The 13,224-nt window shown below is 36.7% G+C and overlaps 1 long non-coding RNA gene across 4 annotated transcripts in view; it reads left to right on the plus strand.

Moving 5' to 3' along the window:
* Positions 1-11,250, plus strand: part of LOC141424812 (uncharacterized) — a 102,523-nt gene extending 91,273 nt beyond the window's left edge. For all 4 annotated transcript variants that reach the window (XR_012449740.1, XR_012449743.1, XR_012449741.1 and 1 more), the window contains 4 exons: positions 9,260-9,418; positions 9,643-9,717; positions 10,169-10,233; positions 10,658-11,250. This is a non-coding gene — a long non-coding RNA (uncharacterized lncRNA). The remainder of the gene's footprint in view (positions 1-9,259; positions 9,419-9,642; positions 9,718-10,168; positions 10,234-10,657) is intronic.
* Positions 11,251-13,224: the final 1,974 nt, after the last annotated feature.

Consider the following 13,224-nt stretch of genomic DNA (forward strand, 5'->3'; position numbering starts at 1 on the left):
ACAAGACTCAATTTGAGAGGCTAGGGCATAACTAATCACAGTTGTGTGGATGTGCTATAGCACTATTCTACTCCTTTCCAAACAATCTTCTTAGATGGTAGAATAAGAAACTATTAACAGCATCCTACCTGGATGGTACATCAGTCAAATTGGCATGCATTTTTCTTCTCAGAATGACCAGAACAGTCATTTAGTATAAATGATGAATTATAATAAATCATGTAACAAGATAATAAAAGAACTCATTTGTTAAAATATCTCTTGGGGTGAGTGTACTAAGAGGGTTTAAAGGATAATAAAACTACTACCACATCCCCTTCTGCACATTCCAATGGGATAAGACCTTTGTGACAGTCTTGTGGTTGAGGGGTGAATATTGCAGGATACTTTATTTGGCTGGGCACTGCAGTGAAGGGAACCAGGAAGAATGAGGTAAGCAGAATTGTTCAGAGTGATGAACAAACATGATCACTGGAAAACACGGAGGAGGGTAGCAGGTACCATTGCAACAGATGAAGAAAGTGCAGAACAAACATGAGTGAAGATAATTGAGGAAGGGAATAAAGACACAATTTTGTGTGTGTGTGCATGAAGCAGGGTCTTGCTAAATACTCCAGACTGGCCTCAAATTCATAATCTTCCTAACTCATCCTCTGGGGTGCTGGGATTACAGGTGTCCACTCCCACACCAGGCTTATTAACCTATATCTTAATACCTCTCTTTTCTAAATTTTTTTCAAAGAAAGAGTATTCAACCAAGTTCAGTTATTCCAAATGCTCTCCTATTCCCCAAAGATGCTTTACTCATCTCTCTGGAATGATCTTCCTCCCTCTCCATCCCTGGCACATTTTTACCTTACTTCCTAAGTCACATCTTTTCTGAAGTCTCCAGGAGCTGCACTATTCTCAGGTATATTTGGCTTTTCTCTCCTCTGTACATTGAGCCTCAGTCAGGTATTGATGCAGTGTTTGTCTGAATGTGTCCTCAAGTGAACTGTGAGGGCTTTGGTGCTGAGGCTGAACCTTATTCATTTTTGTTCTACCTCCCTTCACAAGCACAGCTACTGGCATTGATGCTTGATGCAGTGATCCCCATGTAATTGTTGAAATCATGAGGATTTATAAACAATAGCTCATACTGATCAAGGGCTGCCAGACTCATTTAACTCAGTCTTCTTCAGATTGAGTTATGTCAGCTGACTTGCCTTTTGATCACTCTCCCTCTTTCTCTGTCTTCTGGAAGAACTTTTTTTTTTTTTAAGAAGGAGAAACCATTTTTACCTTTCTTCAATCCTTGATCCATCTCCCTTCTTTACATCCCTCACTCCCTCTCTCTTCCTTCCCTTCTTCCCTCTCCCCATCCCTCTCTCCTTTTTTTCTTTCTTTTATTTTTTATTTAAGCAGCATACCAGTATCTCAAATGTGCCAGACACTCTTCTAGACATGGGAAAATAGAGGGATGACTGATACTATCTATTCCTTCAAGAAGACAATATTTCAGTTAGAGTAGAAAAAGTAGCACTCAGGTTAGGTACTTCCTGGAGAAAGGTAGAGTGAGCTATGGATAGTGCACATGGGATAGCTTCAAGGGAGCAATAATAAGTTAATAGGCAACTAAAGGGTGATAAAGGGAAGATAGCTAGAGGGAAACCACTTACAAAGGGAAAGGACAGAGACCTTGTCTCATTCAGGGAATAAAAAGCTTACTGAAGTGACTGGAATGAATAGTACATGTTGCCCAGGTAGCAAGGTCAAGGAGCAGGGAAGAGGAGTCTTTCTAAAAGACCCCTCGCATTAGCAAACCTAGCTGTCATTCATCCTGAAAATTTTATGGAATTGTTTAAAGATTTTAAGCATCATGCTGGTTGTTGGGTACATATGAAATGAAACTGCAGCAAAGTAGAGACAGGGAGTAAAGTGTGCAGAGGATTTTAGCAGGGTCTTCAATGACCTTGGCAAGAGCATCTGGATGGTGTGGGTGGTGTGATGACATAACAACACTCTGCAGGGTATTTTATGGAGTTATTTAAATGTGTCTTCAATAAGCTAGAGATAGATAGTTTTGAGTATTTGAAAAATTAAAAATAGTAAACTAAAGGCACTCCACAGTGGGAGGGAAAAATGAGAAGGGAGGTTTTTGGCAATTACCAAAAATATAATGGTAAAAAAAAAAGTTTTCAAGAGTATCAAAGGTAACTGAACACTCTAGAAAGGACTCTAGAAAATGTCCTTTGGGATTTATTTGCATCCCTTTTAGAGTCTCTGTAGCCATAAGTTTCTCTTCAAGTTTCAGAGATCATGACCATATGATAAGCTAGCTTTTCTTTTTCTCAGCTTCCTTTTCATGTCTTGTCACTCTCATGAAATAAAGGATAATCTTCCTTAGAGATTACACCATGATTCCAAGGAGAAGAGTTTATTAATTCCTCCTTTGAAATTCTCCATTCTATTCTGTAGCATGCAGATGTGTCGATCTACAAATTAATATCTTCACTTATTCTCTTCCATCTTTTATGAAACCCAGTCCAAATATTACTCAATCCTTCTTAGGACCCATGCTCTTCCTCTCGTCTACGACTAATATATTTCTCCCCAGGTGCATTGAACTCATAATGGCACTAGATATGACATACCCAAATAAAATAGAGTATACTTTTTGATTCTTAATTGCACTGCAATTTGATGGTCACAGCCACTTAGCTGGTTTCACATATCTTTAGTCCTGTCCCTCCATCCAGTCCTACACAGATTGTGAGTCATCCCCTGTAAGCACTGTTTTGATCATCTCTCTCCTTCTCTGAACCCTGCAGGATGTCTGAGTTTCTGCTTACGTCAAATCAAAACTGATCATGAGTCACTCTTTATCTAAAAGTCCTCCACTTTCATCATAGCCTGATTGTTCTTTCAGCTTAATTCAGGCTGGCTGACTTCTTATTCAGGCACACATGCTGTCTCACTTCTCCAGGGCATCTGCAGAGCCTTCCACCCACCTGGCACAGTTCCATTACTTAGCTGTGCCAGCCCCTTTCTGCTTGTTTCAGGGCCCAGCACCATCTTTGCCTCTCCCCAAAAGGCTTTCCAGCCTTGCACATGCTCACCTTTGTCATTCCACAAATTTCTCCCTGCTACCTTTCTCCATCTTTACATGTTCTCATCAAGAACATTCATTTATCCAAGAAACTCATTTGTTGATCCATGCATTTGTTTATTCATTTATTCAAAAGGGCTTGTCAGTCTATGTTAGACTATGGTAGGACACCATGGATACAGTTCTGAACTTGTAAGCCATGTCTTTCCCCAAAGGACATGTTGTATTAATGCAGATTGATATGAAGGATAGGAAAATAGAAAATTGTAATAAAATAGGAGGAATAGTATATGAAACAGCAACTAAAAGATCATCAAGAGAGGTAGATAACCACAAACAGTAATGGTTATTACAGAGTAAAGTGTGCAGAGAGATTTTAGCAGGGTCTTAGTTGAGCTGAATTGGGAAGGCTTTTTTGAGAAAGTAGATTTCATCAGTTCAAGAGTTGGGAGATAACTTTTCCAGACTGGCAAACAGAGGCAAAGTTTCTGATGTGGAATCAGGCTTGGAAATAGTCAAGGGACTGTAAGGAGTCTGGGTGACCCGATAAAGGCAGTAGGAGAGGTTCACTCTCATTTATCCCTCTCATTATGTGGATGGTTAAGAGCCTGTCACTTGCACACAGTCTTCACCCACATCACAATCACAGAGTCTGCCAACATCTTCAGGACCCAGATCAGTGTTCTTCAATATTCTTTAGTGAAAAGATTACCTGAGGCAATTGCTAACATTTAGCCTCCATGCATCTCTCCTGTGCAATGGCAATACCGTAAGGCCATGGAATTTGCGTATTTAAAGAGAAATCCATGTGCTTTTTATCAGCAAAGCTATTTGGGATTTATTGGTTTATAAATTCTGAATTGATATGAAGAACAAGAAATGAACAAATAGTAAATTGTAATAAAATAGAACTTTTTATTAGCATGTATTAACTATACAAGGGGGTTTTTGCTATATTTCCATACATGCATGTAGTATGTATTTTGATCAAAATCACTCCCTCTACTACTCTTACTTACCCACTATCTCCTTATTTGAAAACAATTGTGATAGCTTTCATACAGTCATATAAAGTACTTCCATCATATTCACCCCACACACACATGTTTTCTCTTGGTCAAAAGAAAGCTTTACTTGCTGATGTGCATTTTAACCTGTCTTTTGATGTTGATAACATTAATACTTGCTACTTTCTAATTTGACCACAGAGCAGTGAGTCCCAGCCTTGAATTTTCAGAATTCCCCCTGAATTCCAAAATTTTGGAGGGATATCCTGGGCCTCTGTTGCTTATAAAAGCTTCTCAGCTGATCCTGGTTCTCAGCCAGGACTGTCAACAACTGCTCTTGGATGTTTGTGGAATTCAGCAGAGCATTCTACTTTCCTTGTGACTTCTTTAGTGCCTGCCATCAGTCTTTCAGATAAATATCAGTTCAGAAATTTGGTTGAGCAACAGATCCACCATGACTCCCTGCTTTGTTGATCACAAACTTATAGGGCACATGTGATCAGTTACTGTCCATTTCTATACTCTACTGTCCCCCAAATGTAAATGCAGTAACTGTACTATCCCTGACAGATACAATCTGCCATCCAAAGCAGTGCTCTGAATGCCTGAGCTTCTGATTCTTTACTGAGGAGTCATGTACATCTGCTTGTATGTCTCAATTACTTTGCTTTAAGGTTAAGGTTATTTTAGTATATATACCACACATAACAAGAGGTTAGTGGTATAACCAGAATGCAGACTTGAAATAAAAACAATACTGTGTTGGCTATATTTTATAAGATGGAGAAAGTTAGAATAAGGGAGGAAAAACTATATCATCCATCAGTTTATGTCTGGGAATGACCCTAATAATTGTAGCAGGTTAAGATAGCAAGACCTGGCACTAGACTCAATTAACTATGATCATCCCAGGAAAAAGGCCAGATCAATAGGAATAGCATGAACCCACAAGGCCAGGCACTGTTCACAGTGACCAGGTAAGTGAGGATGATTGGGGTTTGACAAATGGACAGAGAAAGCTATGAAAACGAAGAAGCTAGGATATTCAGAGATCCTTGGGTACAGAAAGGCCGTAAGGATCTGGAAAACTTGAATCACATGGCAGAATCTTAAAAACTGATCCACACAAAGGAGAAAACACAACTATATGCCAACTCCATTCCAGTGGTTTGGAGCACAAATCAGGTTATAATAGGAAGGTAATCAAAATCAGACTCTGACTACAGAACAAGGTAGGCCCACATTACCATAACTGAGACCCAGACAGTAGGAGCCAGGTTATAAGGCCCAAATTAAAATTCACATTTTGTTTATTTTACAAATGCCAAGTATTTATGCACTAATAGCAAGTATAACTTCATGCTAGTCTCAGTATTTTGGACTTGAGTCCCTCAACTTCTCTTGCTCAAATTAAGAATTGAGATCTGAGCATGTCTTTAGTGGACAAGTGTCCTTTGCTATAGAAAAAGAAAACATATATAGAAACATATATAGGCAGAATTGAGAAGAATGGTTGCAGAGAGATAGAGTGAATTTTTGAAATCTTTTTTTTTTTTATTATTCATATGTGCATACAAGGCTTGGGTCATTTATCTCCCCTCCCCCACCCCCTCCCTTACCACCCACTCAGCCCCCTCCCTTTCCCCCCCACACCCTCAATACCCAGCAGAAACTATTTTGCCCTTATTTCTAATTTTGTTGTAGAGAGAGTATGAGCAATAATAGGAAGGAACAAGGGTTTTGCTGGTTGAGATAAGGATAGCTATACAGGGCATTGATTCACATTGATTTCTGTGCATGTGTGTTACCTTCTAGGTTAATTCTTTTTGATCTAACCTTTTCTCTAGTTCCTGGTCCCCTTTTCCTATTGGCCTCAGTTGCTTTTAAGGTATCTGCTTTAATTTCTTTGCGTTAAGGGCAACAAATGCTAGCTAATTTTTTAGGTGTCTTACCTATCCTCACCCCTCCCTTGTGTGCTCTCGCTTTTATCATGTGCTCAAAGTCCAATCCCATTGTTGTGTTTGCCCTTGATCTAATGTCCACATATGAGGGAGAACATACGATTTTTGGTCTTTTGGGCCAGGCTAACCTCACTCAGAATGATGTTCTCCAATTCCATCCATTTACCAGCGAATGATAACATTTCATTCTTCTTCATGGCTGCATAAAATTCCATTGTGTATAGATACCACATTTTCTTAATCCATTTGTCAGTGGTGGGGCATCTTGGCTGTTTCCATAACTTGGCTATTGTGAATAGTGCCGCAATAAACATGGGTGTGCAGGTGCCTCTGGAGTAACCTGTGTCACAGTCTTTTGGGTTTATCCCCAAGAGTGGTATTGCTGGATCAAATGGTAGATCAATGTCTAGCTTTTTAAGTAGCGTCCAAATTTTTTTCCAGAGTGGTTGTACTAGTTTACATTCCCACCAACAGTGTAAGAGGGTTCCTTTTTCCCCGCATCCTCGCCAACACCTGTTGTTGGTGGTGTTGCTGATGATGGCTATTCTAACAGGGGTGAGGTGGAATCTTAGCGTGGTTTTAATTTGCATTTCCTTTATTGCTAGAGATGGTGAGCATTTTTTAATGTGTTTTTTGGCCATTTGAATTTCTTCTTTTGAAAAAGTTCTGTTTAGTTCACTTGCCCATTTCTTTATTGGTTCATTAGTTTTGGGAGAATTTAGTTTTTTAAGTTCCCTGTATATTCTGGTTATCAGTCCTTTGTCTGATGTATAGTTGGCAAATATTTTCTCCCACTCTGTGGGTGTTCTCTTCAGTTTAGAGACCATTTCTTTTGATGCACAGAAGCTTTTTAGCTTTATGAGGTCCCATTTATCTATGCTATCTCTTAGTTGCTGTGCTGCTATACACTTCTGAAGAAAGAGATTGAGGAAGACTATAGAAGGTGGAGAGATCTCCCATGCTCATGGATTGGTAGAATCAATATAGTAAAAATGTCTGTACTCCCAAAAGTAATCTACATATTTAATGCAATTCCCATCAAAATTCCAATGACATTCATCAAAGAGATTGAAAAATCTACTGTTAAATTTATATGGAAACACAAGAGGCCACAAATAGCCAAGGCAATACTCAGTCAAAAGAACAATGCAGGAGGTATCACAATACCTGACTTCAAACTATATTACAAAGCAATAACAATAAAAACAGCATGGTACTGGCACAAAAACAGACCTGAAGACCAGTGGAACACAATAGAGGACCCAGATATGAAGCCACAAAACTATAATCAACTTGTCTTTGACAAAGGAGCTAAAAATATACTATGGAGAAAGAGCAGCCTCTTCAACAAAAACTGCTGGGAAAACTGGTTAGCAGTCTGCAAAAAACTGAAACTAGATCCATGTATATCACACTATACCAATATTAACTCAAAGTGGATCAAGGATCTTAATATCAGACCCCAAACTCTTAAGTTGATACAGGAAAGAGTAGGAAATAGTCTGGAGTTAGTAGGTATAGGTAAGAATTTTTGAAATCTTGTTAGGTCTTTTAAAATCGTTTCTAATTTTGCAACTATGATTTGCTGTTGCCCTCCAGGAGGCATCACCGTCTGTCCTCAGGGGTAGAGACTTCCTGTTCTCATAAATGCTCTGCACTTTCCACCTTAAAGATGTCCACTGAGTAGTTCACTTTACCTAGAAAGTCCTTCTCACCCTCATAAGTTCAAATCCTAGCTCTCTTTTGAGGCTCAGCTCTTATCCTCCCATCTAAAAACCTCTTTCTCTTGCCAATTCCCACAACACTTCTCTGTCTGTTTTCTCCTTTGCACATAATGCATTCTTGAAACCATGGTAGAAAATCTAAGGTACTTCACATCAAATAACAGGCTCAAATGTTTCATTCCCAATGTGTCAAAATGTTATTGATGGTAAGATCTAACTATTTCACGCATTAGCATGAGCTAGTCTGTATAATATTCTCCAAGCATGATACTCTTTCACTTAATAGTTGAGTATATGGTTTGTTGTCTCAACTTTTGTAAAACATTTAATCATATACATGTATAAACTATAATTTGGAATTTTTGTCCCACCTGATAATGTTTGTTAAATTTGAGACCAATAATGCTTTTTTTTTCTTTCATTACGGAGGTTTGAACTTGGGGCCTACACCTTGAGCCACTCCACCAGCCTTATTTTGTGAAGGGTGTTTTTGAGATAGCATCTTGCAAACTATTTTCCTGGGCTGGCTTGAACCGCAATCCTCCTTATCTCTTCTTCCTGAGTAGCTAGGGTTATGAGCATGAGCCACTGGCACCATGCTGAGATAAATAATTCTTCATTTCAGGCTCTCTTTCATTGTTTTAGCCAATTATTATAAAATAATAATTCAACGCTTTTGTGACCACTTCACAAGTGGGCATTGCTATAGCAGCAAAATGTATGACATTGATGAATTGGACCATTGTTTGGCATGCAATTGCTACCAATACTAGCTCTTTACCTTTTTTTGAAAAGTCTGTATTTAGTCAAGATAATATAGGAGTGAAATGCATAACTTATAAAAGAGCATCTTGCAAAAATAACTATATGAAAATCATGACCTTCCTATATTTACTTTATAATAAGTTGTTCTGCTTTCACATTTAGAACTGATGTTTGGGAGATATATTCTAACGCTATCTGATGTCCTAGTACCCATGTAGTACTAATTGTTTTGCATCATTCCTGAGTACATGTCTTATCTCCTAGCTTAAAAATTCCTTGTATCCATTATAGCACTCAGAATAATGACCTGTGGTAAGCAATTCCACATTTACTGGTATATAATTCAGTTATTTTCTAAATGTGCTTTCAAGAACATGAGGTTGTTCTAAATTAACAGTAGTACAGAAGTCTACACAGGATCCAGGTATGCTGGATGTGTATGAGCCTCAGGCGAACACGTCCTTGGGATTGAAAATTAAAGAGACCCCTCAAAATTATGGGAGAGATGATTTGCCTATACCCATGAAGCATTATATGGCAAACTGGGGCCTAAATTTAGATTTTCAAGATTTTGTGTGACAGGGGCCTTCACTGAATGCCTGTATGCTTAAATATGTGCTTCTTGTGCCTGTCCATATTGTGGTAATATGCTAAGATATTGCTAAGATATTTGGTACCATGTCAGAACTGTGTTTCCCATCCCAAAATGCTCAGTTTTCAGAGTCTACTCAGAGACATAAACCTGGCCTAAAGGCCACTACTGGCATCTTTCCATTCATCCTAAAAAAAGAGGAAGGCATTATGAGACATCTTGAGAAGTTGTTCGTGGAAGAGTAAACAAAAGGCTTCATTTAGATGCCAACATACATGCATGTAAGTTCCTAATGGGATCCAATTAAAGTTTGAGCCTGAGAAAAGAACTATATCATTTTGTATTGAATGGTGGGAATTTAGGATTAAGCAAAGTGAACTAAGCAGGGTAAGAAATTGAACACTTTTTTTTTTTAGGGTTTTATAAGTGCTTAAAAAAAGCTTACAGCTATAAAAAGCTCTAAGACTGTAACATTGGTTATATGTAGTTTTTTTTGTCATTCCAGCTTGTTATCTATAAGGAGTTTAATCTCCTCTTTGGTTTTCATGGAAAGGAGAATAATAGGATCTAACTTCATTGGGTAAGTATGAGGTGACATGAAGACCCCAGTACTCTTTGCCTTTCTAAGGCAAAGAGGAGTTGTGTGTTGAGGAGAGGCCATGAGAACTGATGCCAGAATATGTAAGTCCTGATAGAAGACAAAAGCTCTTAGGGTCTCTCAGATTTCTCCCTCAGGAAAATCTGTACCTAAGTAAGCACAGATATTCTCAGATAAATTAATTTCCTCCAAAACCTGGAAGTTTTCCAAGATACATGTTTTGGAGCCAATGTTTTACTCAGAATATTTATCCTGATTTATTCCGATAATGTAAATATTTATGAATCTTCTGATCAGCCATATGTTGATAAATTTTGCTTATAATTATATATAAGTGAATGATAAATTCATTTTTCAAAGCCAAAATGGTTGGCCTTTGATAATTCAGTGACAACAGGTTCAAATACTCATTTTTTGACATTTCTTCTTACAGTCGAAGACTTCAGACCATGAATAAAATTTGATTTGGATCTACTCTCTGTAAAAATGGAATAACAGGTAATCCTAAAATGGAAAATGAAATTCAACAGTCAGGGAAGTTGAAAAGCACTTATAAAACCCTATTTTAGATGATCAAATAAGAGATTTGACTACTGCAGACCCACTGGGAATGAATATGTCTGAATGTATGAGGTTATAGAGAATGCTTTCTTCTTGGAAAGTGTTGAGCACTACTCTAGTCGGTCACTAATTACTTGAGAATTTCTGAGTTTTTCTCCTAATAGAGAATATGCTCTTCATAGATGTGGCATAAAAGGAAACTCCATCATAGGGACTTCAGGGAATGCTTCTTTTACCCTCTTTGAGTCTTAGTGTAAGTTTTCTCTTAACTGATACTGTGTAGAACTCATAAAAGAACACATGGTTTACAGAATTTTAACGGCTTCCTGTATCTTATCTTTCCTGTCCTTTCTTGTTGCAGACAAGTTATAAATAAGGTTTGCAGAACTGCTTTCATCATGGAAGACAGTAGGACTACCACTGGCTCATTTTGTGGGAAAGGAAAACCTCCACAGAATGGAAGAAATATTCAGTGTCTTAGAAGAGGTAGTTTAATAGGAAAAGAAACTTGAAAATCAAAACCACAATGACCTAATGAGAGAATATCCACTCTTTGCACTAAGCTATACCAAATACCTAGACATAATACAGATGGATTTGGTTCTTTTGACTTTTTTAGTGTATAATTTCTTGATGAAAGTCTTGTAGGAAAGCACCTTCCCTAAAATGTCTAAATATTCCTAGCTTGACTTAAGATGTGTAAGGTTTGAAAAATAATAGATGGTGTGTAACAGATAACTGGACAAGATATGAATAACAATATTGGTTATTATATTTGAATATATCAGAATTACAACATATTCATTAATCTCATTGATTTGAAAATTACTTGCGTGTATTATATATTACCTGAACATTAAGTTTAAGTCCTTTTTCTACATAAGTGAAATTCAGCCCAAAATAAACCAAAAATGTCTTCCATAACAGCAACTGTAAATAAATAAATAATTTAAAAAGAACCACAATCTGAGAAATTTTTCTTTCATATATCTCTAGGTTTTATATCACCATAGATTTAAAAAGTCAAACATTTTTCTCTGCCTGGCTCAACTAAGTCAGTGTGGTACTGTACCATTTATCACCCAGCAATCTGTGATTAATTTTCCTAATGATCTTCTCCATTTCTCTGGGTACATGGTTTGCCAAATCAATATCAAAACCATATTTGATTTATCCTTTACATGCTTTAACATTGAAATACTCAGAAGTTTACTAAGGGAATCAGACAAATTATTATGGACAAGTGGTTCTGGGGTAGGGTGTATAGGAAATGGGTTGAGAGAAGTGGTCAGGTGGGGACCTGCTTGCAATTTGTGCTGGGCTTTTCTGTCTTTTGTGTTATCCCACATTGGCAGGGTAGAATAGAATATTAGAGCTGCAAGTGTTCACTGTGTTGATTTTCATGAAACAAGGTCAGCACAGTATTAGCCTTTGTGCTTTAGTAATAAGCTCTCAAATATTCAATGATTTCCAAGTACTGTGGCAGAAACACTTGGCTAGCATCTCCTCTCAGCATTGACTCATTCTATAGCATGATTTTTTCCTAATTCAACTTGAAAAATAAATATTAGGGATGATAAAAGGAAAAGTGTTTTCCTTATGTTTTATCAAATTCCTTGCAATTTATACTTGCTGTAATCTAGGTCTTGATGAAATAAATAATCAATCCATTAATAGTTCTTCAAAATCATCCTTCCTATCCCAAGCAACAGTCATGAAATTATCAATGATACAAACTAGGTTTCTCTTACATGGGGAATTACATATTTTTGGTTTTTTAAATCCATGTACTCAAAATATACAAAACCCAAAATGCTCCAAAATCAGAAACTTTTTGAGTACCAACATGATAGCACTAAAGAAAAATTTCATACCTGGACCTTATGTGATGGAAAATGGTCAAAACTCAGGCACACTGGAAGTATTGTATAAAATTACCACTAGCCCATGTGTGTAAAGTGTATATGAAATGTATATGAGTTCTGTGTGTTCATTCACAAGATGTCTCATGTATTTGTAAATATTCATAAATCAAAAAATGCTGAAATGCGAAATAAGTACATTGGATAAGGTATACATATACATATGCTGTATTTATTCCTTTAAATACAACATATATAGTATATATAAATATATATATAGTATATATATACTATATATATATATATACTATATATAGTATATATATACTATGTATATAGTATATATATATATAGTATATATATATAGTATATATAAATATATATATATTCATAAATATATAAATGGCTGTACTAACAGTCCCACCAACAGTGTATAAGAATTTCCCTTTCTCTATATCCTTACCAGCGTTTGTTACTTTTTGGCATTTTGATACCAATCATTTAACTAGGGCAAGGTAGTGTCTTATTGTGACTTTGATTTGCATTTCATTGATGAATAGTGATGAAAAACACTTTTTTCATTATCTAAATAGATAATTCTCAAAATAATATATACAATTGGCCAACATATGTAGAATTATTTTTACTTGTTTTTCATATTACTTTCTAAATGCCTTGATAATTTTGTCACAATTACTGTGCCCTCATATAAGGTTCTGTTTTGTTAAACCAGAAATTAATAGTGTTTAATTAAAACACCCCAACAACTGGAAATTGTTGTTTCACCTTTTATTTACTGTTTGATAAAGATACATTCATTACTTGTTCACTTATCAAATGTTTATTGCATGCATATTTTGTTGCAGATACTACCATGCAGAACATTTATTTGTTGAATCAAAGGGATTCTCCCTTAATGGAGTTTATAACCTACTGGGGGGTAACACAGATGACCAAAAAATAAAGATTTGTGATACTGATATAAAATACACAAACAAAACTGATGCCATGATTGAGAAAAACATGATTGGATCGAGCCCTATTTAGCTATTGTGGTCAGGGAGGA

The sequence above is a fragment of the Castor canadensis genome, chromosome 1 (genome assembly GCF_047511655.1).
Source record: "Castor canadensis chromosome 1, mCasCan1.hap1v2, whole genome shotgun sequence".
In the NCBI taxonomy this organism is placed as follows: Eukaryota; Metazoa; Chordata; class Mammalia; order Rodentia; family Castoridae; genus Castor; species Castor canadensis.